At 41.7% G+C, this 23,249-nt stretch overlaps 1 protein-coding gene and 1 pseudogene across 10 annotated transcripts in view; both read left to right on the top strand.

Moving 5' to 3' along the window:
- Positions 1-23,249, top strand: part of Nhsl1 (NHS like 1) — a 226,747-nt gene that overhangs the window by 164,202 nt on the left and 39,296 nt on the right. The gene's annotated exons all lie outside the window — the stretch shown is intronic.
- Positions 9-23,234, top strand: LOC147824215 (heterogeneous nuclear ribonucleoprotein H2-like; annotated as a pseudogene). Its single transcript, XR_015442624.1, has one exon. The product of XR_015442624.1 is annotated as a heterogeneous nuclear ribonucleoprotein H2-like (transcript).

Here is a 23,249-nt window from a genome sequence, read left to right as displayed (position 1 = left end):
TAAGTAAGGAGGGACTGTCGGCGAGCTCCAGGGACTGGCTGTTAGAACCCACAACAGGACTGCATTGCTCTCTGTGAAAGGTCTCCTTTACTGAATATATAACATGCCAGAGCTTCATAAATATAACCTAATATGTGCCAAAAATGCTCTGGTCCCTGGAGCAACTCGCTTATTTACAGATAGGCAAATCCATCTTCAAAGAACCCACTCCTGCTTGGAAACCCTTGTGCCGCATGCTTAAATCTCTTGTGCTGATTTAATCCAAAGAAATTCCTGCTGACAAGGGAAAATTTGCCACTGCCTTTTAAAAGTCAGTGTTAGTACTTAAAGCCAATTTGTCCTAGCTGGCACTCCCTAGTGGTATGTTCCGTGTAGTGTAAGTTCAGGCAGGTGTGCCCAACCTGTGGGCTGCTTGCCCTGCTTATTTTTAATGTTACAGTAAAAAGTATTTAAAAGTAAGAAGTTTTGTTACTGATATACACAACCATATTATATATTTTATATGTGCCCCAAGACGGTTGCTCTTGTATGACCCAGGCAAGCCAAAAGGTTGGACACCCGCGGAAAGGAAATCAATACGTAGACTTTGAAGCAACACTAAATAGTTTATTTATTGGAAATTGGGTGGCATCAAGCTGGGCTCCCCCAAACCAGGGGTCCCCAGGCAGATAGGCAAGGCAGGCAGTAATCAGAAAATGTAGGAGTGTATTCCCATGTGGAATGTGAAACTCCCACTTTCACTTATTGTTGGTGTTATAAAGAATAAATGTATGCTATGTAGGGCTTCCTAAAGATGACAAATAAGGAAGACAGTTCTTCAGAGAGAAAGGAGACATTTGTAAAATACAGAGAGTTCTTCATGAAACAAGGAAGTGAAGTTCTTATCCTACCAGTAACTGCACCTGGCAGATTTCTCCTACCGTGCAATGTTTGGGACATAAGTATAACAGAAGAAGTATTTGTTGTTATTGAAATTTGATTAAACTGGGGCTCCTTCATTTCATTTGATTGTGGAGCGCTTAAATGTGGGAGAAATTCTGACACTGATTCAAGGCAACATAGCATGAGTGTCTCTTTAATTTTTTATGAGAATTTTTACCTCTGTACCAATCTTCTATTAGGTGATTCCTTCTTTGATAAACCATCATTGGAGAGCACTTATTAAACACTTAACTGTAACACCAGGTGCAGAGCTAAGCCCTTTATACCCATCATCTAATTCTCACAATAATCCTGTCCTCACTTTCACTATGCCCAGATGAGGAAATAGATTAGAAACTTGCCCAAGAGCTCAGCAGTTACTTAGCAGTAGGGACGAGGATTTAACATGGACAGTCTGAGGCTGTAGGCTCATTTCTTACCCGGTACATGAAACTAGGTTCAGCAGCTGTTTGTTAGAAATCTATTCTTCTGGGAGAAGTGCAGAATCAAAAGGCAGAGTCCTAAGAATTTAAACTTGTGCCTATAATGTAAATCACATTGTGGGAAATGCTCCAGAGATACACCAAAAATTGCGCTGTGGAAATTCAAGTAAACAATTTCTGCTTGAAGACAGAATAGCTATCAGTAGACTCACCAGAGCTTTGGTATTGTATTGTTTTTGTTTTGGTTTTTTGGGGGGATAGGGTGTCACTATGTAGCCCGTCAAACTCAGAGATCTTCCTGCTTCAGCCTCCAAGGATCTAGGATTATAGGCATGCACCCCCACACCCCATTTCTTTTTTAATACTTTACAATGCTTAGATTACCTCATGCATCTGGCAGTATCTCATGTCTTATAGTTGTAGCATTGGATTGCCCAGAAACGAGAGCGTTATTGTGTTTCCTTTTTCATTTGGTCTGAGTAACCTCTATGCTTAGTGACTTCAAGTTTAACCAGAGGGATGGGATCAGTGTAGCCCATTTGTAGGCCTTGGAGTTGTGCCTTGAGCTTCATTCCCCTCACGACACTGGTTGTTCAATGCACCTAAGTCCAAACAAACTTTTCTTCTTATGGGTTTCCAGTGACGCTCACCTTGCTCCCTGGCGATGACCGAGACATTGAGTAGCTGAGGCAGTGCTGGCTTCCGCTCCTGGGCGGTTGCTGAAGGTGTGTGCCGTTCGCCCTTTCAGGCCCTGCTGTTTTGATCACTCTCCAGGGAAGTGTGCCTCGCCGCTGAGTTCGTGTGTGTTCACATTCCGGGTCAGGACTTGCCTGCGTTTAGAGACCAAACTTCAGAATGCAGATGAACGCTTTGTTTTCTTTCTACTCAGTACCTCCTTGTAGAAGTTTCACCACTGGCTTTGCCCAAACTTGAATTTTATTTTAAAAAGATAGATGGTTTTGTAATTGCTTTAGCGTCTTAAAAGCATTCATCAAAGGGATGTTCTATTAATAACATTAATAACCTTGGAAATTCTTGTGCTTTTAAAGACAAGATTGAAAAAAACCCTTAAGGGTTTTGAGGTAAATAACTTTAGGAGCAGTAGTTGGGAAGAGTGAAATGAGAAAGAACTTCTGAGTCCTTTTGTTCTTCATTATTTACTTTTAATCACATGTACAGAATATCATGTACACTTTCCTCACATCGTCTTAGCAACCTGAGATAAACACTGGGCAGAATATCTTCTACCTCACTGCCAGCGATGATAATAAAAAGATAGAAATAAAGAAAGACACTCAGTCACTGAACACCCCCGAATCTGTATACTATTAAAGCTTGATAATATATATTTCCTCATACTAAGTTAATTCAACCTGAACATTCTTTACTTAGAAATATAGGAAGTTAGCTAATTATTCACAGTGAGTAGTGTATTTTGTTCCTCCTTTTATTCTTACTGTCCATAATTTTAAGGAAGGAATGTTAAACAGGTAGGTGCTTTTTACCGTCATTAAATACTTTCTGTATGAATTATTTGTCAGTTTTTATGGAAAGCTAGGCTCTCCTTGTAAAGATCACAAAATGCAAAGGGAGATGATATGGTGAGTTCTAATAGATCAGTAACCAACCGTGTAAGCATATGCTTTGTAACCTGCAGCTACTACTGACTCATGTTGGTTTCATGCATACCATTCATAGGTCCTCAAGACCCATAAATTTAATCTAATTTTTTATGAAAATATTTATGCTACACTTTTACTTGTAAATGTATTATGTAAGTATTTATAACATAAACAAAATTAATTTTCAAAACACACAGGACAAAGGTTATTTTTTTTTGGTGCTGGGGATCGCACTCAGGACCTTGCGCTTGGGAGACAGGCGTGGTGCCACTGAGCTAAATCCCTGGCCCCAGGACAAAGCTTTTTACAACACTCATTCCAAATTGGCATTTTGCAGGCATCACACTGGATAGCAGTTTTTCTGTCCTCGCTGCCGGGCTAGATAGCACATGTTTTTCTTTGGTCAGTAAGCTGTCTGGGCTCTTCTCTAACAGATTCTCCATTCCCAGGACTTGTGCTATAAGTTTTCATGCTTTTATGGGCATGTGTTTAGTAGTCATTCTGGAATGAAGATCTCCCTTTGTTAACTGTATCCCAAGGGTTTCAGGGAAGCCCAGGAGACTCACGTGACTTTCTTCCCCGTAGCATCGCAGACACTGATCATGAATTTCATGCACGCTGAATTAAGTACTCTTCATGGTGGGAGGCTATAGAAACCCTGAGCCTGCAGTGTTGACAAATGAAGAAAACAGAGCTTTTAAAAATGCATTGGGTCCTCAGGACCCACCTGTAGTAGCTGCGGGTTAAAGTAATGTGGAAATGTTCAGTAGCAGTCAAGTGACTGAGGAAGACAGGTTGCTGGGAAATGTTTTATGAAAACGCTAAGTTTAAGTTATTACCTACAGGCAAGTAATAGACCCAGTTTAATCATTATTTGAGTATTAATTCTGTACTGTGCCAGGGATATTAAAATGAACTGATGACAGTTCATGGGCCCCCAACTTTAAAGGGCTGATGTGTGTAAAAACACAGTGATGCTGGGCATGGTGGCGCCTGCCTGTAATCCCAGCAATCTGGAGGCTGAGGCAGGAGGATTGCCATGTGTTCAAGGTCAGCCTGGGCTACATAATGAGTTCAGTGCCAGCCTGAAAAACCAAAACTGTCTCAAAAAACCAAACCACACCACATTGGTGCAAGGCATGGCAGGTGCACAGGGAGAGCCAAAGGAGCATTGAGAGAGCTCGCCCTCCCTCGTGTGCACTCCCACATTGCCAAGGAGATGGGCCTCCCAGATGTATAAGGTAGCAAAGCAGCACCTGGGGCAGGTGATTTCCAATGGTATTTCACTTGGTACCAGACCCAGCAGAGACCTTTTGCGTAGGCTGTTGATGGTCTCTGGAGAAGACTTTGTGGTTACTCTTCAGTTCAGTATCTTGGTTTTGATTTGTTACTGGAGATTTGCATAATTATTACTGCTAATGAAGATACAAGTATGACTGAGATTTAGAACAGTGTTTTGCTGTTTGATTGAACAAGACGGCTGGCTTGCAGTGCATAGTGAAGGTGGATCCCATTGTCATGAAGAGTTCACTCAGCATCTTACTCAATTTCTAGAAGACTTCTACCCATTTTACCTCCAGAACTGTTTGAACTCTTTCTGAACTGCATTGGAGATAGATGTGATAATAAGTGACCTTTTCTAACTAGACTGTTTTAAAATCTGCATGTCTTTTAGCTTTACCTTTGAAAGAGCCTCAATGAAGTGGAAACTAAGGAGGAATTGAGAACAAGGGATAGGCTCTAAATGGTTCAGAATTTGATTCTTATATAGAGTTCTTTTTTCATTTTTATTAGTACATGTTTGCAGTACCTAATGATTACTTTCCTGTGCGGAGTTGGTCCATGCACATAACACATCTTCATTCTTTTTTCATCTCCTTTTCTTCCCCTCCTTTTCCCCTTCTCTCCACTCAACTGATAGACTTCTTTTGACAGTTGTGAGCATATTAGAGACTGAAATAAAGATGTATCATGTTTAAGTCTCCATCTCCAAAAAGCCCCACTTAAGAGAGAGATCAACATCATTTCTCACAGTATGTTTAACCGACAGTTGAGTCACTGTATCTATGTACACTCCTGCCTGAATTAGCTCATGGAGCATCTGTTGTTGGTAACAGGAACATTCTCTAGTCACAGCTCTTTCCTGAAGAAGTGCATTTTAGCAGGTCAGTGTGCTCCATGGCTCTAGAATTCGAAGCGTGAATGCAGGGAGGAGTGTGTGAATTTGGCCTGGATTCCACTCAAAGTCAAGGTTATGTTTGTTATACCTGGAAGGATAAGAGTTGAAGACTTACCCTGTGAAAAATGGCTCCTTATCTCAAATGACCAACAACTGTGTGTCTGCACCTGCCATCCTGTTTGACAGTAAAGTGTGGAATACCTTCCTAAAATTGTAGACTACTCTTCTAAGTAGGTCCAGCTGTGTTTCTTTGACTGTTCCTGACACTTAGACTTTGTCTGAGGTGACTGTATCTACCTTTCCTTGCTGTGAGGCCTTGGGAGAGGCCGTGGGCTTCTGTCTGGATCCAGTGAGGAGCCTGCTGTCCTGCGTTTGTCCCATCAGCACATGGGTCCCTGAGAAAGCACAGATGCCCTCTGTGTCTTTGGCTACAGATTCTCTTCCTGGGCTTCACTTGTCACAGGATGGTGTGACACCTTCATAGGTGGCCTTGTGGACCCTGCTGAGAGCTCTCTTTTGGAATGATGTGTCTGCCTAGAACCTCGGTGGGTTCAGGATGAACATCTGCCCACCTGGTTCCAACCACATTGAATTTACCTGTGGCTTTTGCCTTTTTTTTTAAATGACATACAACCCAGGCAAATGCAGAAAAGATATACTGCTTGATAAACAGTTACAACATAGATGTCTATATAACTATTGTCGAGGTCCAAAACATAGAACATGACCTAAATTCTAGATGCTTCCTGTACTTGATTTCTAACAGGAAAGGTCTGGGTTTAATGAAAAGTGCTTGGGTTGCATCTAGATTCCAGGAATGGACTGTTACATACTAGGTGTATATTATTTGAGTTTTTAATTTTGAATTTGTTTCTTCAACAATTTGAGCTTGTTTTTGCATCTATAAGGATCAGAGTATCTGTTTTCATAGGTGGAAAATGAACTTCTACATGTAAAGTATCTCAAAGTACCTGGCCCTCATTGTAGGAGCAGTGTTTGTAGAAGTGTTTGTTCTCATTTAAGTAGATGAAATACGGATATAATCTGTATTATATCTTCACTATGAGGAGGAGGGGGAAATAGCACAAGGAACAATGTTGGATGACAGTGACAGCTACCAATACATGGCACTCAGGTTCATTCATCCACATGAGCAGATACCTCTTTCCCACTCGCCTGGGGGGGACCTTCTGGTCTCCCTGATCTCCTGTAGACAGGTGGCCAGAGGCCCAGAGAAGTAGGGGCTCCTGACGCGAACCTGCTGGGCTGTGGAGACCACAGACCCCAGGGCCACGGAGGAGACTTGCCCCTTTGGTGTCCCTTCCACTGCCCCTGATTTCCTGCAAGTTCACAGGGATGGGGCTTACCCTGGGAATCTAATGGTCCCAGACAGATTTGGTTTCTTTAGCCAGTTAATTTAGGAAATTCAGCTTAGCTCATTGTTGCCTAAAGGTGCTGACTTCACAGTCGCTCCTGAAATCTTCTCTCATCCCTGATTTTATTAACATTCAAATTAGTCTAAGAGGAAGAAAGGAAGCATTATGTGATGTCACGTGTGGTTATTTCACCTTAATGGCATTTGGTGCTTATTTTTAGGACCATAGTAGACCATTAGTAACTCAGTACACTTTAAAAAAATAAAAGTGCACAGGTTGCAAAGGATAGGTAGATAAAGGTTTGAAAGGGTTATACCAATGATCTAACAGTTGAACCTGAGTTTATATTTTGCCTTGTTTATTATTTTCTGAAGAATACTTGTGGAATTGATGTATAAAAGCAGAAGGTAGAATATTTTTAGCTAAAGAAAAATCACATTTTTTTATAGTCAAAAAACAAACTACTTATATTCATTTGTATATCGTTTTATGTCATCTTCTGACTTAAACAAAAATAGGCATGGAATTGTGGAGGTTGAAGGAATGGAATGCTGATCTGAAAAAGCCACTGAATGGAGATATGAAATAGAATTGTCTCATTTTGCTCAACCACAGCATCATTGCTGTCTTGTTCTGTTGTCACTAACTGTTCCAGAAGGTGAGACAGGAAACCAGGAATCTGACCCTAGTGCTGTCGGTAGGCAACGGTGGGACACTGGGAATCACATTTTAATTTTGCCCTTGGCTTTCTTCTCTGGAAAACAATTTATGATCTCTCACTCCCTTCTAAGCCCGAAAATACTGATTGGTTTCTCCGTGCTTAGCTGAGATATAACTGATTACTGAGCATAAGTCCAGACAGACAGGGTTGTCTAAAATCAAGGTGTGTCAACCCAGAAATTTTCTGAGCGCGTGTGGCAAGTGAGTCACTGCGTGGGATATTGTAATAGAGTCAAAGATGAATGACTCCAGTGGTCTCCACCAGCAGCTTACAGCCAGCTGGAGAGATAAGACATCTGGCTGAGTAATGCGGGTGCAAGGTTGATGCTGGCAATATTACTGAGCCTCACCCCACCCCTGGGTGTTGTCTTTAGAACATAAATTTAACCATGCCTCACCTTAGTTAGAAATTCTTTTTCAGCTCCTGTTTACGGGCAGAATAGAACCTAATCTCTTTAGCGTCTGAGAGCCTTGGTGAACTGACCCCCGCTGGTCTAGCCCCATCTGTGGACCTTCTCTCTCTCCCACCCAGCTCTAACTCTAACTCTTCCCCAAGCTCTTTCCTCACCTCGTGCTTTTATGTGGAAGGAGAAAGTCCTTCCATTGGAGTGCTAGCTTGTCTTGTCCCCCTTTTCTCTCCCCTGCTCGCTTCAGTCTGTCCCTTCTCCCTTCTGAACTACGGCCTCACACCTGGCCAAGTGCCTCCTGCTGCTCTGAGAATCACCCTGTGGAGGCCCCGGCTCCCCCACAGCTCCCCTGGACTCCTGTTTTCCACACAAGCCCACATCCCTCGGTGCAACCTCACACCTCTCCACGGAAGCAGCTAGTGCCGTGCTGTGACCTGTGTTCACGTTTACCTCCCCTCACCCCAGCAAGACCCTCGGGAGCAGGACTGTTTGGTTCCTCCCTCCTGTGAGTTCCAGCACACAGCCCAGCATGCATGTGGGAGTGTAGGTACTGCTGAGTGTGTGCAGGCCCTGAGGGCATGTGGGAGTCACCTAGAACTCAGCAGAAACATCTGAGTCCATGCTGAGGACTGCTGAGACTGTGGGAAGGACCAGGATGGGGACAGAAGGGCAGGGGCACAGGGAACTTGGGTCCGGGGCTGGCAAGCCTTTATTTTATTTGCAGGGACTGGGAAGAAGTTGGTAAGAGGGCAGTTGGGAAGAAGAAAGTCAACCAGGCCGAGGTGTCATCCTGGTCTTATGGATGGGAACAGCCTGAAAAGGTAGCAGTTGGACTGGTCCCTGGGTGGCCATGGTCAGCTTTGAGAGAGCAGCTAAAAGGTTGACAACTCGGCTAAGGGTTCTGACCCTGGTCTTCCTTAGGGAGTTGAAGTGTGTTTTGAGATGGAGCCAAATCCTGTTGAGGCTGCTCACTGCCTGGTGACAATGTGGCCGCTTACATTGTTGTTTGTTCTTTGGTGAAAAGGATGACATTATTTATTTAGTGCAGGCTCAGTGCTTGAATTTTTTAATATATTTTGGGTTTGTTCGTTTGAGGCAGAGTCTCGCTATGTAGTCTATGCTGGCCTTGATCTTCCTGCCTCAGCCTCCTCAGTGCTGGATTACAGGTGTGCACCACCAAGCCTGGTAATGCTTGTGAATTTAATTAGTTGACTTCTCAAAGGCAAATGATAATGTAATTGAAAACTTATTTTTAAGACTTATTTTTCATTGGTACATTTTAGATAGACATAATGATAACATTCATCGTAGGGAATCTGTACCTGTACATGATATAGCTTGCTTTTTTCCCATCCCCCCCTTTGACCCCTCTTCCCCTTCTTATTTACAAAAGCTTAGTTTTTATTTTTTCCTTCTATTCTCTTTTTTCCCTTTGTCCCCTCTCTCCTTTCCCCCTCCCTTGTTCCCCTTCTCATTTGAACATTTTCTTCCTATTTCCCAATATCTATTCTACATTTTGGTCCTTATTTCCACTTTCAGTTTCTCACACTGGAGAAACAATGTGGTATTAAACATGTGTGCCTGATTTATCTCACTTAAAAGTATAGTCTCAAAGTGCATCCATTAGCTAGAAATGTCTCGAGCTTGTCATTCTTTGTGGCAGAATATAAAAAAATCACATCTTCTTTATCCATTCATCAGTTGATGGGCATTTCTCCTTCTAAGATTTAGCTATTACAAACCATGCCACTATAAAGATGGGTATGCATATATCGCTGTGGTGTGATGGTTTTAACTCTTTCAGGAAGAAACCAAGTAGGAGAATAGCTGGGTTGAATAGAACCTCTAGTTGTAGTTGTTTTTTTGGTTTGTTTGTTTTTTGTCCTGGGGATTGAACTCGGGACTTTGCTCTTGCCAGGCAGGTGTGGAGCCACTGAGCTACATTCCCAGCCCTAGTCCTAGTTCTTTGAGGCATCTCCATACTGATTTCCACAGCGGTTGCACCAGTCTGCACTCCCACCAACAATGGAGAAGGGTTCCTTTCTCTCCACACCCCTGCCAGCATTTGTTATTGGTTGATTTCATGATAGCAGCCATTCTTTCTGGGGACAGATGGAATCTCAGCATTGTTTTCATTTGCATCTCTCGAATGACCAGAGATGTTGAACATTTTTTCATGTATTTATTTGCCATTTCTACTTCATCTGAGAAGTGTCTATTCAATTCAGGTGCCCATTTTTGGATTGGATCTTTAAATTTGGGAGGTCTGATTTTTTTAAGATTCTAGATAGCAGTCCTTTGAAAAACACCTGGCAAAATTTTTTTCCCACACTGTGGGCTGTCTCTTTACTTTGTCGGTGTTTTCATTTGCTGTGCAAAAGCTTTTAAAGATGAGATCCCAGTTGTTGATTCTTTGTGATATTTCCTATGTGATTGGGGTTTTATTCATAAAGTCTTTGCCTACACCAATGTCTTCTAGCAGATTTAGTGTTTCTGTTTTAATATTTAGATACTTGATCCATTTTGATTGGAGTTTAATGCATGGTGAAAGATATAGGTCTAGTTTTAATCTTCGACATATGGAAAACCAGTTTTTCCAGCACCATTTATTAAAGAGGCTATCTTTCTTCCAGTGAAGGTGTTTGGCTCCTTTGGAAGATTTATTTTTTTATGTTTAGTATTCCTTAGACTCAGAATTTTTGTCCTTGGGGGAAGTTGCCCAACCTGGTGAAAGAATGGATTAAGTCCCCTGTTGGGAAAGAAAAGAGCAAAGACCAAAACAGGAGATTAACAGAATGAAATCATAAACAGAAAGCAGCCACTGAACTTCTGTTAGATTTGATGGCTTACAAAAACTCCTTAGTTATGTTAGCCCTGGAGGAAGTTCTTTTCTCAGTGTGGTTAACCTGTGAGAGGGAAGTTGGGAGCAAGGCAAAAGAAAAAATGAGCGGTGATTGCTTTTTCAGGTAGGTAAAGGGACTTTTTGTTTTTGGTACCGGAGATCGAACTCAGCTCCTTGCGCTTGGGAAGCAGGCGCCAGAATCACTGAGCTAAATCCCCGGCCCAAGGGACTTTTTAAAAATGGTAACCAACACACAAAAGATAGACTAGCAAAGATAGTCCTTCAAATGATCCAGGTCTGAACAAAGCACTGTGGGTTGTTTAAACAAAGGCTTTTTGTTTTGTTTTTCTGTCCATACCCAGCCTGCTGTCTCAGCAATTCTATTTTAACTCCTGATAAGGTAACTTGAGTGGCCTCTCCATTTCACTCAGTGCAGCATAAAAATGCTATGTTGAAGGTCCTGAGGATAAGGATGTTATCATTCCCCACACCACCCCAGCCTCTGGTGCTGGCACAGAATCTCTGCAGGCCATTTGATATTGAGTCACCTTGGTGATGCTCCTCGGCTGCCAGCAATAGAACTTCTTCATTCTAATGTGAAAGGAGGAAGGGAGATCGCCTCCCGCTGGCTGGGCTTGGGGTGCCTGGCTCCAGCTCGCAAACTAGCACATGCTCAGAGAATCACAGGCACCGAAGAGATTCTGCCTTCATTTAAATCAGACTCAATTCCTCAAGTCTCCTCAAGGAATTTGAGTATGTGAGAAGAAATGTTAAAAACTGGTTTTCTGCCAGGGCAGATGACAGTTTAATAGTAATTCTTCCCATGGCCTGCCATGAAAACCGGAGCTAATGGTTTATCCAACAGCTTAAGTTTTTAATTACTAAACGTGGTTTTTTTGAAGTTTTTATTCCATTTCTATAGGAATCAACCAGAGAGGGAGATATTAATCAAAGTGGCCTCTTTCGAAAGCTATTTTGCATAAGTGACGTTTAACGTCGCTGAGGGAAATACTGGTTCTGGGACCCTGAAAAAGATGCTCTCCAGTGTGTGCTAATACACGTCAGCAAGTTCACTTCCAGCCCGACTGTGCTGATGCCCACAGTTAGTAGTGTATTTTCTTTCTGTGACTCTCACTTTCCCCGTCCTTTATCTTGCCAAATACAAAATTGTAGGTTGAAAGGAGAGAAGTCATTGCCATTGTATTAAGATAATTTTCAGAGGTCTGAGCATCATTTTCCCCCTCCATTGGCAGAGCTGCCCATTCATCTCGAAGGCGGTGTTCTGCCGTGTCTCCTCCCTTCTATCCTGCTCCTCCCCTCTATCCTGCTCCTCCCCAGCTCTCTGTGGCCTCTGTTCTGCTCGCCTGAAAGAAAGCCTCTGGGAATTGCCCACAGCGCAATTAGCTTTTTCATTATAGATTTGATCGGGTTCCCCGAATTTCTAGGGAGACTAAATTTCTTGGGAGAGCTACATGGATTGAGTCCTGAGCATCAGCTTCGGTTTCTCATCCTGTCCCACCTACTCTTCCTCCATCCTCTTATTTCTTGAATATAGGAGGATTTTTTTAAGGGGGGTCCATTTAATGGGAGGGCATTGGATTCTGCATTGGTCCTGGGCCATAACCACAGAGTAAGATTTAACACTGATGACGCAGACCACCAGCTAGGCAAGGCGGTCACAGGGCTCCCGAGGCGGGAAGAGTATGGCCCGTGATACAGTGCACAGGGCAAGTGGAGGGTCGTGATCCTCACAGTACCCTTTTAGATACATGGCCAAACGACTACAGGGCTCAATTATTCATTCATTTCATGAACTCACTGAGCAACTGCCAGCCATCCACACTGAGTCACATTGCGTAGTGTTCATTAACCAGTAGAAAGACTTTGGCTTTTGCTTTGAGGCCCTGGAAAGCCACTGGAAGAGTTGGACCTCAGGAGTCACATAATCTGACTCATCATTGTTAAAAGGACAGATCTAGCCCTGGGTTAAAAGTTCACAGGAAGGCAACAGCAGTGTGGAAGCAGGAGATGGGACTGAGTCTACTCAGCTCAGAGATGGTAGTGGCTGCATCAGGAAGCACCCCCTGCAGTTGTTGCTGACAGGGCATGTTCAAATAAAAGCAAGAGCCTTCCAAACAACTTAAGGAGCTCTTGACATGTTAAGGAAATCATGACATGTAAGGCTCCTCTAGAGAAGCAAAATTAAAACCTTTCCTAAAACAAAACAAGTTAGGGACTAAAAGTAGATACCAGATACAACATTCTACTCTGTCCTGTCTTCCTTGTTGTTTGTCTTGGCAAGTGGCAGTCATTAGGTCCCTAATGGAAGAAGCAGAATAGCCCTCTGTTTTGTCCCCTTTGGCCTTCCATCATTTCATATGAAATATGTAAGAAGTCTCAAACTATCAAAGCTCTGCTGCCCTTTTCAGGAGCATACCTGGCACCTCCAGCCAAATGAGTATCATGCCAACCACTTTTACTTTTATAGGTATTTGCCTTACTCTTTATAAATGTTGTCATAATGTGGCTCACCTGGGAACTTGTTAGAAATGCAGGTTCTCACTGGGCATTCCCAGGCATGGCTGAACATCCAATATTTTACCCCAGTAGTGGGGTTCCACCCAAGCAGCGGAGCTACATCCCCATCCTTTTAAAATTTTGATCTGAGGCAGAGTCTTGCTTGCTACATTGCCATGGTGTCTATGAATTTAAAATCCTCCTGCCTCAGCCTCCAGAGTAACTGGGGTCATGGGTGTGCACCACCAAGGCCAGTGAGAACCTGCATGTTCTCAGGCCCCACTTCAGGGCTCCTGAATTAGATAAGGACTGAGCCCGGGACTGTTCTTACCAAGCCTTCCTGGGGATTCTGAAGTGATTTGGAGAACCAATGCTGTCTAGTTTGTGGTGTGAACTTGTTTAATCAGGCACCTAACCTGTAAGCACCTTGAAGGTTGGACCCGAACCCACCAGCCCTGCTCGCTTGTTACAAGCTAGGATTTGAATACAACTCTTCAGTTTCAGAGTCAGAGCTCTTGCCTGTTGCCGACCCCCCCCCCCCCAATCCCCTCCTGTTGTTAGCAGAAGGGGACTTGAGAAGCAGCCTCAAGGTTTCCATGACCCTGTCCGTTCCACTCTGTTTTCTCCAGTTAGCGCTGCTTTTTCCCCACTTTCTGATGGATGAAAGTAGGGTAAGTTTCGTGCCCCTTCTTTATTGTTGTTGTTGTTGTTGTTGTTGTGTTTTTTTTTGTCGTGCCCCTTCTTAAAGCGAAGTGAGATTCAGTCCCTTCAAAAGCCTTCCCCTTTCCTGATGCCTGGTCCATGGTTGGTATATTTCAGTTTGGCCCTCTTTCTATACCTGAAGTTAAGCAAATTCTGCTCTAGCCTAGGCCATTGTGTCTTTATATCCACCATGAAGAGATAGGATATTTACTTTTAGAACTTTTAGGAAGGGTTAGGCTTAATCTTTAAAGCTGTATATTTCTACTTTGTCGTTTTATGGTTTGTGTTGCTTTGGATGACAAGTGTTACTGAAATGATGATTGGTGTGAAGAACCGGGCTCAAATATGAATGTACTGCAAGATAGATTTAGTTTAATACCTGATATGTAATCACATGCTTTTATACCATTATAAATATTCCTGTATAATTGCATAAAACTCACTCTAAAAATGGGGGAGAAAGGTAGAATCTTTAGTCTAATAATAAACCAAAAGCATATTTATTTGAAATCATTTCAATTTGCTGTCAAATTATCAAGGAAAAGATTTTTATTCAATTTAGAGTGCCTTTGAGATTTAACACAATTTTTTGACTCCCTTGTTAATGAAATAAATGATGGGAACAGCCAGTTTTTCCTGTATGCTTACTTGAAAGCTCAAGTTAGATTCTTTAGCCATATAATACATGATGCAGCTGTTGGACTGTAACTGATTTTCTTCTGAACATAAATGCTGTAGTCTGATGTCCCCAGTCCATCTGGACAGAGATGAAGATACATGCTGGAATCGACCTTTTACCCTGTTGGTCAGAGTCCAGTGGCAAATAACTGGGATAGAGGTTTAGGTACCTGGATCTATTAGAAACTTTATACCTGGGATTCATAATCCATAAGATGGATAAAAAAACCTGCTTTCTTTCAATTTCCAAACAATTATTTTAAGCACAAATCAAATAATGATGGCAAAGGGCTTTCCATTTAGAAAAGTATCAGTAGCATTGACTTTTAAAATCAGTGATCTGAAAAAAAAGATTTTGCAGACCCTGGCTCATTATAGAACATTCTCAGTGAAGCAGCACATTATGACCATTATTTTTATAATTAACTTTGGAACTGGAGTCCTCCCAATATATAACGACCTTGAATTATAGTAGGAGGATTATGAAAGGTTTTATACTGTTAAGAATAAACCTCATCCAGGTTTTAAAATATAGTATGTCTAGAACATTGCTGTTGTGAAATACCAAAATTGTGCTTTTGACCAGAATGTTTCCAAAGTTTCCAGGAATTCATGCTCATACACAAATTCTATACTCACAGCCTTAAAAATGACAAATGAGGCTACTCACCTGGCTTGTCTAGATTAATGTAGCAGTGTTTGTTTCAAATTCTTCCTTTGCTATTATTTTCTTCTTTCTCACACACGCTAAGAAGTCAGCTACCTTCTCTTATTTTTTTTTTTCTTTCAACATCCACTCGTCTTACCATGTCATTTCCTTGGAGAATAGAAAACAATCCCTTTATTCTCACTGTGAATTAAATTTCTGTCTCTTCTCCTTCTTGTCACTCTTACATAAGCAGGTCAGACTTATTAACCGTCTATTTAAGAGCTTCTCGCATTTCTTCTCAGCCGTACCGGACTTGTTCATGTAGTCTGTCTCAACACGAGATCCTGCTGGAGACGATGATGTTGGGCACCAAAGGTGGAGAGGGGTTCATGGTGAAGGTACGGGGCTTGCCCTGGTCTTGCTTCGCTGACGAGGTGCAGCGGTTCTTCTCCGACTGCAGAATTCAAAATGGGGCTCAAGGTATTCGTTTCATCTGCACCAGAGAAGGCAGACCGAGTGGCGAGGATTTATTGAACTTGAATCAGAAGATGAAGTCAAATTGGCCCTGAAAAAAGACAGAGAAACTATGGGACACAGTTACGTTGAAGTATTCAAGTCAAACAGTGTTGAAATGGATTGGGTGTTGAAGCATACTGGTCCAAATAAATAGTCCTGACATGGCCAATGATGGCTTTGTACAGCATAGAGGACTCCCCTTTTTATGTAGCAAGGAAGAAATTGTTCACTTCTTCTCAGGGTTGGAAATGGTGCCAAATGGGATAACATTGCTGGTGGACTTCCAGGGGAGGAGTATGGGGGAGGCCTTCGTGCAGTTTGCTTCACAGGAAATAGCTGAAAAGGCTCTAAAGAAACACAAGGAAAGAATAGGGCACAGGTATATCGAAATCTTTAGGAGCAGTCGGGCTGAAGTTAGAACTCATTATGATCCACCATGAAAGCTCATGGCTTGTACAGCGACCAGGTCCCTACGACAGGCCTGGGGTTTGGAGAGGGTATAACAGCACTGGCAGAGGACCTGGCTTTGAGAGGAAGAGCCGTAATGGTTATGGTGGAGGCTGTGGAGGCTATGATGATTGTAATGGCTATAATGATGGCTATGGATTTGGGTCAGATAGATTTGGAAGAGACCACAATTACTGTTTTTCAGAAATGTCTGATCACAGATACGGGGATGGTGGTTCTACTTTCCAGAGCACAACTGGACATTGTGTACACATGCGGGGATTACCTTACTGAGCTACTGAGAATGACATTTATAATTTTTTTTCACCGCTCAGCCCCATGAGAGTACACACTGAGATTGGTCCTGATGGGAGAATAACTGGTGAAGCAGATGTTGAATTTGCAACTCGCAAAGATGCTCTTGCAGCTATGTCAAAAGATAAAGCAAATATGCAACACAGATATGTAGAACTCTTCTTGAATTCTACAGCAGGAGCAAGCGGTGGTGCTTATAGTAGCCAAATGATGGGAGGCATGGGCTTGTCAAACCAGTCCAGTTCTGGTGGCCCAGCTAGCCAGCAGCTGAGTGATGGCTATGGAGGCGGCTATGGCGGCCAGAGCAGCATGAGTGGATATGACCAAGTTTTACAGGAAAACTCCAGTGATTTTTCAATCAAACATTGCATAGGCAGCCAAGGAGCAATGAACAGCAGCTACTACAGTAGTGGAAGCCGAACATCTATGGGAGTGAACGGAATGGGAGGGGTGTCTAGCATATCCAGTATGAGTGGTGGATGGGGAATGTAACTGATCCTGATCACTGACTCTTGGTCAACTTTTTTTTTAAAGGAAAAAACAAATCTTAGTTTAACAGTTTTTACAATCCAAGCTTGTGATTTATGATTACTCCTATCAGGAAATGAGGATTGTTTTAAAGACTCAAGGTTCAGTATTTTTGAACACAAGTTATCCAGGATGTAACATCAAGGTTAAGTAAACTATAACTGTTAAACACTTTTCAGCTTTTCTCAAATTAGTAATATTGTAGGATGTACTTAAGCGGTAAGTGTATTTAGGTTAAAGCAGTTGAATTATGTTAAATGTTGCTCTTATACCATATTACATGGAACACTGGATGCAAGTTGAAAGGCATGCTGTTTTGTAAAATTCAATATAGGAGCTGTGTCTGCAATTAAAGTGAAACATTTGGCATGTTTGTTAATTCTAGTTTCATTTAATAACCTGTAAGGCACGTAAGTTTAAGCTTTTTTTTTTTTAAGTTAATGGGGAAATTGAGACGCAATACCAATCAATACCTTAGGATTTGGTCCTGGTGTTTGTATGAAATTCTGAGGCCTTGAGTTAAATCTCACTGTATTGTGATTTCCTTTCAGGTGTATTGCGCTTAAGTGAAACTTGTCAAATAAATCTTTTACAAACTGCAAAAAAAAAAAAAAAAAAAGAGCTTCTCCCCCTCAGATTATGTTTCAATATCTTTACAGTGAGCTCAAGAAAAGTTTCAGTGCATAGTATACTTTCTTTCATGGTATTATACATATGGAAATTATTTCTGGCGAGTTATACAAACCAGTAGTAAAAAAAGCCATGTATTTTTGCTAGCATCACTAGTGACTTGCCTTTGTTCACAATCTTACTGTGCTTTATTTGGAATTTATGTATATGAGAGGTTTTGAGCTTCACCCTGGCATCTTTGAGGTAGGAAGTGGCAGGAATAAGGTGACAAAGGTGACACAGGTAGGTGCAGTTACACTTCTCAGCTTAGAGTCACCAGAGGCTGCCCTTCCACTCGGTGTTAAAAGCCAGTGTTCTTGCAGTAACCCACAAGGCCTTGCACAGCTGCCCTGCTATTCCTGCCCGATGTTGGCACTTGTTGCTCCCGTTTCACTCGGCCCAAACCAGGCTCCCCCAGCTCTTTCTCAGGGAGATTGAACCTTCTTTACTCAGATGGCATCACGCTGTGAGGCCCCAGATGCTGCACACCACCACCCTGTCCACACCCGATTCCTTTCCCTCCGTTATTTTCCTCTTGCCACTTAGGACATTTTTACCAAGCTCTGCAGTTTCCTCTTTTGTTATCTGTGCCCTCATTAGAACACATGAGCTTTGTGGACAGGTGTCTAACTTTTGTTCTGTTTGCTGTGGAATCTCTTCTGCCTGCAGTAGTTCTGAGCTGCTGGAAGATGATTTAGTGAGCGAAGAGATAAATGTGTGCCAAGGATGCTTGGCTCTCGAGCTGTACCACCCGGACTGCAGAGGAGGGAGAATTGTTTTAGGGCTTAATAGTTTCTTAGAACTCTGGCTCTGCGTCTTTGTCAGTAGTTGCTGTTGTACTTCCTAGCTCCTTTGCTTTGCTGTTCTTTGATTAAAAACATCAATTGAACTTCTCTGTATTATGTTCAGTGCAGTAGAGGATCTAAGGAAGCGTGAGACGTGGCTCCTTCCTTCAGAGAGCAGAGTGCCTACAGGGAGGGAAGGGACACAGCAGCTTGGTGTGGTGGAAGCAAAATGTCACAGGAGCTCAGCCCTTTGGGCTACAGTGTCAGCATTATGATACTGAAAATTCAGGGTAGCTTGGAATGTTGGAGTGAGGAGGGAAGAGTTTGTGGAAGAGGAGGTGAGGTCAAAAGCGGTGTTTTGCATAAGTTGTCTTAAGGCAGTTTGTTGGGTTGTGTTGCCATAAGCATGGCAGCTGCCACACAGGCCAGGAGCAGCTGGAGTCAGCATCTGTGAGAGGATTTGGAAAGAAATGGTGGCCGTGTACATCACATGCTAATGTGTATTGTTAATATCAATTTACAGATTTATAAAATGAAATAATTTCCAGAATAAGGAATCAAAGGGCTCTCTTTTCCATGTGAGTCTGCTCATGTTTCATTATGCCTATGAGATAATGTATGTGTGTGTGTGTGTGTGTGCACGCGCATGCCTGCATGCACACATGCAGGCACATGTGCACTTGCTCTGGGGAGTGAACCTCCGGCCTTGAGCATCCTAAGCATTCACTCTACCCCATCTTGCCCCTGTGAGCTGTGTGGCAACTTCACCTCGTCTTGCTTTCCCTTTGAGGAAGAAACGAGAACCTTCCCTTAATCTCAGAACACCTTAAATACGACATTCCTTGTACATGCTCGGCAAGTCCCAAGAGCCCGACCTAGTGAGCAGCACCATGTCTCATCGCACGGCCGCGAGAGGTCACAAAGGCAAGTTGAGGCAGAACTTCCATCTGTCTTAACTTCAGGTGACCACCGTGAGCAAAGCTCCTGCAGCTCTGTGTTCCTTTCTGCAGGAGAAAGAAATGCTAAGAGGTTTGGGAATTATTTGTAACTGCTGCATATTCTAGCTGATTGTGACCGGGGAAGTTAATTTAGGAACAATAACATAGAAAGGGGAAATTCAATAAGGGTTTGCCGTAGAATTATTTTGAAAATAGCTCTTTTAATGCTTCTTGCAGTAGACTCTTAGTATTTCCAATTAAATTCATGAGATGGTTGGATGACCATCTAGTTCTATGACTTTACTTTTCCCTCTATATTTAAAATTTTGATCCATCAAGAAATGGTTGTCCATTGTCCTTGTGCTGTAGAATTTTGTTTTCTTTTCATGAAAAGAAGAAAGGGAAATTTTGTGGTTTGGAAACCAGAGACCTCAACAAATCAAAGGAGTACTGCAAGAACAGTAACACTTTTACTAAGTAAATTTCTACTGTAAGAAGAGTATGTATAGGGCCAGGAATTTAGCTCAGTGGTTCCGCCTCCTGCCTCGAAAGTGCAAGGTACCAAGTTCAATCCCCAGTACCAAAAAAAAAAAGAGTATGTGTTAAATGTAGATATTTATTACATTGAATTCTTCCTTCTGGCTTATGGTTGCTGGTGTGCCCTGGCTTTAAAGTTTGCTCCGCCTTGAAGTTACTCTGTAAGTAGGGTCTGAAGAGTCTTTTTAATTCATGATGGCTTGCTCTTAGTCTCATTCTAAAGACAATAAACTCAGTTTTTAATGAATGAAGCCATGGTTTGAGAAACGGAGACCTGTTTCAACTTGAGGAGGAATTTTTCCTAGATTTCCCCTCAAATTAGACTGAGAATGGAATTTGATGAGTTTACTAGATTTCAGAAATTTGGTAAGAGTAAAAAAAAAGTGATCATCTGCTATAAATTTATACTAACTAGTTTAATTTTAGACCCAGCATTATATTTCATTTGTTGCACTATTTTATTATACTGCTACTTAAATATTTTTGTGATAGAAAAACAGTGCATTGTCATTTAAACTGGGCATGAAAAGGTGACACACACTGGAAGTACAGTACTAAAAATGGCCAGCCTTTTACGCATTTAATGTATGGAAAATAATTTTGCAGTATTTTTGTCTTAAACATTTAATGGCTGTCAATTCATTCTGGCTGTTTTAATATTATTGCCAAGAATGTCGTGACTAAATGACACTTAGAAATGCCTGGCCCAGTGGTCTCTCCTTATTTCCTGGGAGAGGAAACTTCTGTTTCAAACACAATCTCAATGTGGTGTCTAATACATAAAATAAAAATTATGGAGATAACTCAAAAAACTAGGATTAGAAGTCCCATTTGATCCAGCTAGTCCTCTGCTCAGTATCTTCCCCCCCAAATTAAAAGACTCATACCACAGCAATATTATGTGCACCCATGTTTATAGTGGCACAGTTTGTAATAGCTAAAGGTTGGAAACAGCCCAATTGCCCATCAACCGGAGACTGGATAAAGAAGTTGTATTTTTTTTTTCTAAATAAACGGAGTACTACTCAGCCATAAAGAATGAGAAACTAGAGACATTTGTACCCAAGTGGATGCACATTGAGGCCATACTCTTAAGTGAAATAAATAGGGCACACGTGTATAAATACCAAATAGTTTCTCTGGTGTGAAAAACTAAAAGTGTAAATAAGGATGAAAATGTATAATTGATTTTGTGAAATAGGAAGAAAAGGTCTAAAGGAGTAGGGGAAGTGGGAGGGGTAGGGGAAAGAAGGGAAAAGAAAAAATACGAGAAAAGGAAAAAATGGAAACAAAGTCTTTGTAAATAGGGAAGGGTGGAGGGGGTGGAGTGGGTGAAGGGAGGGCAGAGGAATGGGGAAAAAATAAGAACCAAGATATATCATGTAAGGGTACAAGATCCCAATGATGAATGTAACTGTATTGTATACCTAAAATGTACCACTAAACTTAATAAAAAAAAAAAAAGTAAAAGTAACATTTGAATAGTATTGTTTTATAATTTCAGACTTCTCAATAGAGTTAATTAGGCAAAAAAGAGATGAACTTAGTTTACAAAGGCCTTAACTCCTATTTTATTGATATTTTGTTGTATTTGTAAAGTATTTGAAAACCCTGAATTAAGTGGTAAAGCAGTCTTAAGCGGTAGCAGTTTGTATTGGTTATTTTGTGAGGCTGACCCTTACTCTCTAGGAGACTTCAGTTTCACAGAGATAGCAGGAATAATTCACTTCTAGTCCACAGGGAAGTTAATTTAGCAGCCTCAGTTAATGAATGAATTCCCGCTTGGTCTGAAAGTTTGGTATGTAAAACTATTGAACTTGAGCGTTATTTTTTATCCTAGCTTTAGGGTAGGTGAAGAAACTCAAGTCAAATATTAATAGAATCTCAAAACTTTGTAGGGAATGCCACCTGAAAATTATTAATCATGGTTTTTGTAATATTTTGAAAAGAGTGAAAGAATAAATTCTGTATTTGTGTTAGAAAAACCGGTAAGTGGAGGAAATGTGAAAATATTTCATCTCAGTTATAAAGGGTTAGATTAGTGTGAATAAATATGCATTAAAAATATGTTGTGTTCTGGAAATGTCAGAAAAAAAAGTTTTTTAAACTCCAATAGAGTCAATATTACAAGTAGTTGTCGGCCCAGACCACCATAAGTAACTGGAATAGAGCTATTTAATTATTCTATGATTACATGGATATTTTTCAGTTAGCTTGACATTTTCATGGAACGGCTTGCCTGTTTTCAAGGGGTTTAAAAAATCTGACCTGCAGGGCTGAATTAGAAACTTTCTCTCTCCACTCCAACTGTGAGGTAGCAAAAGAGAATAAAGACTTTATTCCCTGGTTAAAAAAAACTAGTCTATATTTTTCTCCCCACAGAAAGGCCTGCTTGTCTCCTGTTTGAGGAAGCTCCATAGGTCCTGTAGGACAGGGGCTCTAAAGATGCCCTACTTTAGTTCTGTGCCTTTAGGTGCATAGTTTTGTAAAGCTGTGTGAAGAGAAAACTTCCAAGATCAAACACATTTTGTGTGCAGTTAGAAAGCTGGGTATTTAAGGGAGCCTCGTGGCAAATCCTCTCTCCAGACGAATGCTCCTTTAATGCGATGGGTAATAGGAAAGCTCCTGGTGCTTTAAAAGCCATTAGAACTTTCCTCCCCACTCGCTGCGCTGACGAGATCTCCCTGTAGCAGTTTCCCTGGCCCCACAGCCTTGGCCTGGCCCCCATTGCCTCCCACCAGGGAACCAGGCCTTCTTCTGCGGACGTCTCAGGCAGGCAGCTGACTTCCCTGGTCACAATGCGGTTAGGTGCTGCGGTATTGAAATTAAATTGAGAGCTGCAGATGCTCAGTGGTAGAGCACCTGCTTAGCGTGCTCAGAGGCCCTGGGTTCTAGCAACACACACACACACACACACACGCACGCACGCATGCACGCACTGAAAGGAGAAAAATGAATTACTAAATAAAATGAGAGCATTATAATCAATGTCAGTTTCACCTGATGAGTCTGATAGATATGCATAACGTGGGAATTGCTTGGGTTTTTCTTTGTTCATTTTGGTGGAGCTGCCAGAACAAACCCTGTTTTTTTTTAAAATGTGGAAATGTAGAATAACATAATCAGTTATTTTTTGTCAAAAATTGTAGTACAGTAAGTAAAGCCCTGGGTTAAAAGTCTATTTACTTGTATAACAGTGCAGAGCAAGTAATTTAATTGCCTTAACCATCAATTTCCTGTAAGTAGAGTTCAAGATAGTATCTACCTCATGGGTTTGTGGTGAGCTCTGATGATAATCAATTAAAGTGTATTAACATGGTGTGTTGATACTTTAATCACTCTGAGTTGTTTTATCATTACTTCGTTATTACTATTTTGCAATCTGAGGAAAGTATCACTGGAAAAGATAAAGGAGCATAAGCCAATGGGGCTTCTAATCTCCCCGCCTTCCTGTGTCC

Source organism: Heterocephalus glaber, unplaced genomic scaffold, assembly GCF_053883595.1.
Source record: "Heterocephalus glaber isolate CG9 unplaced genomic scaffold, H.glaber_assembly_v1.0 deba00001550, whole genome shotgun sequence".
Classification (NCBI taxonomy): domain Eukaryota; kingdom Metazoa; phylum Chordata; class Mammalia; order Rodentia; family Bathyergidae; genus Heterocephalus; species Heterocephalus glaber.
This window is presented reverse-complemented; position numbering and strand designations above follow the sequence as displayed.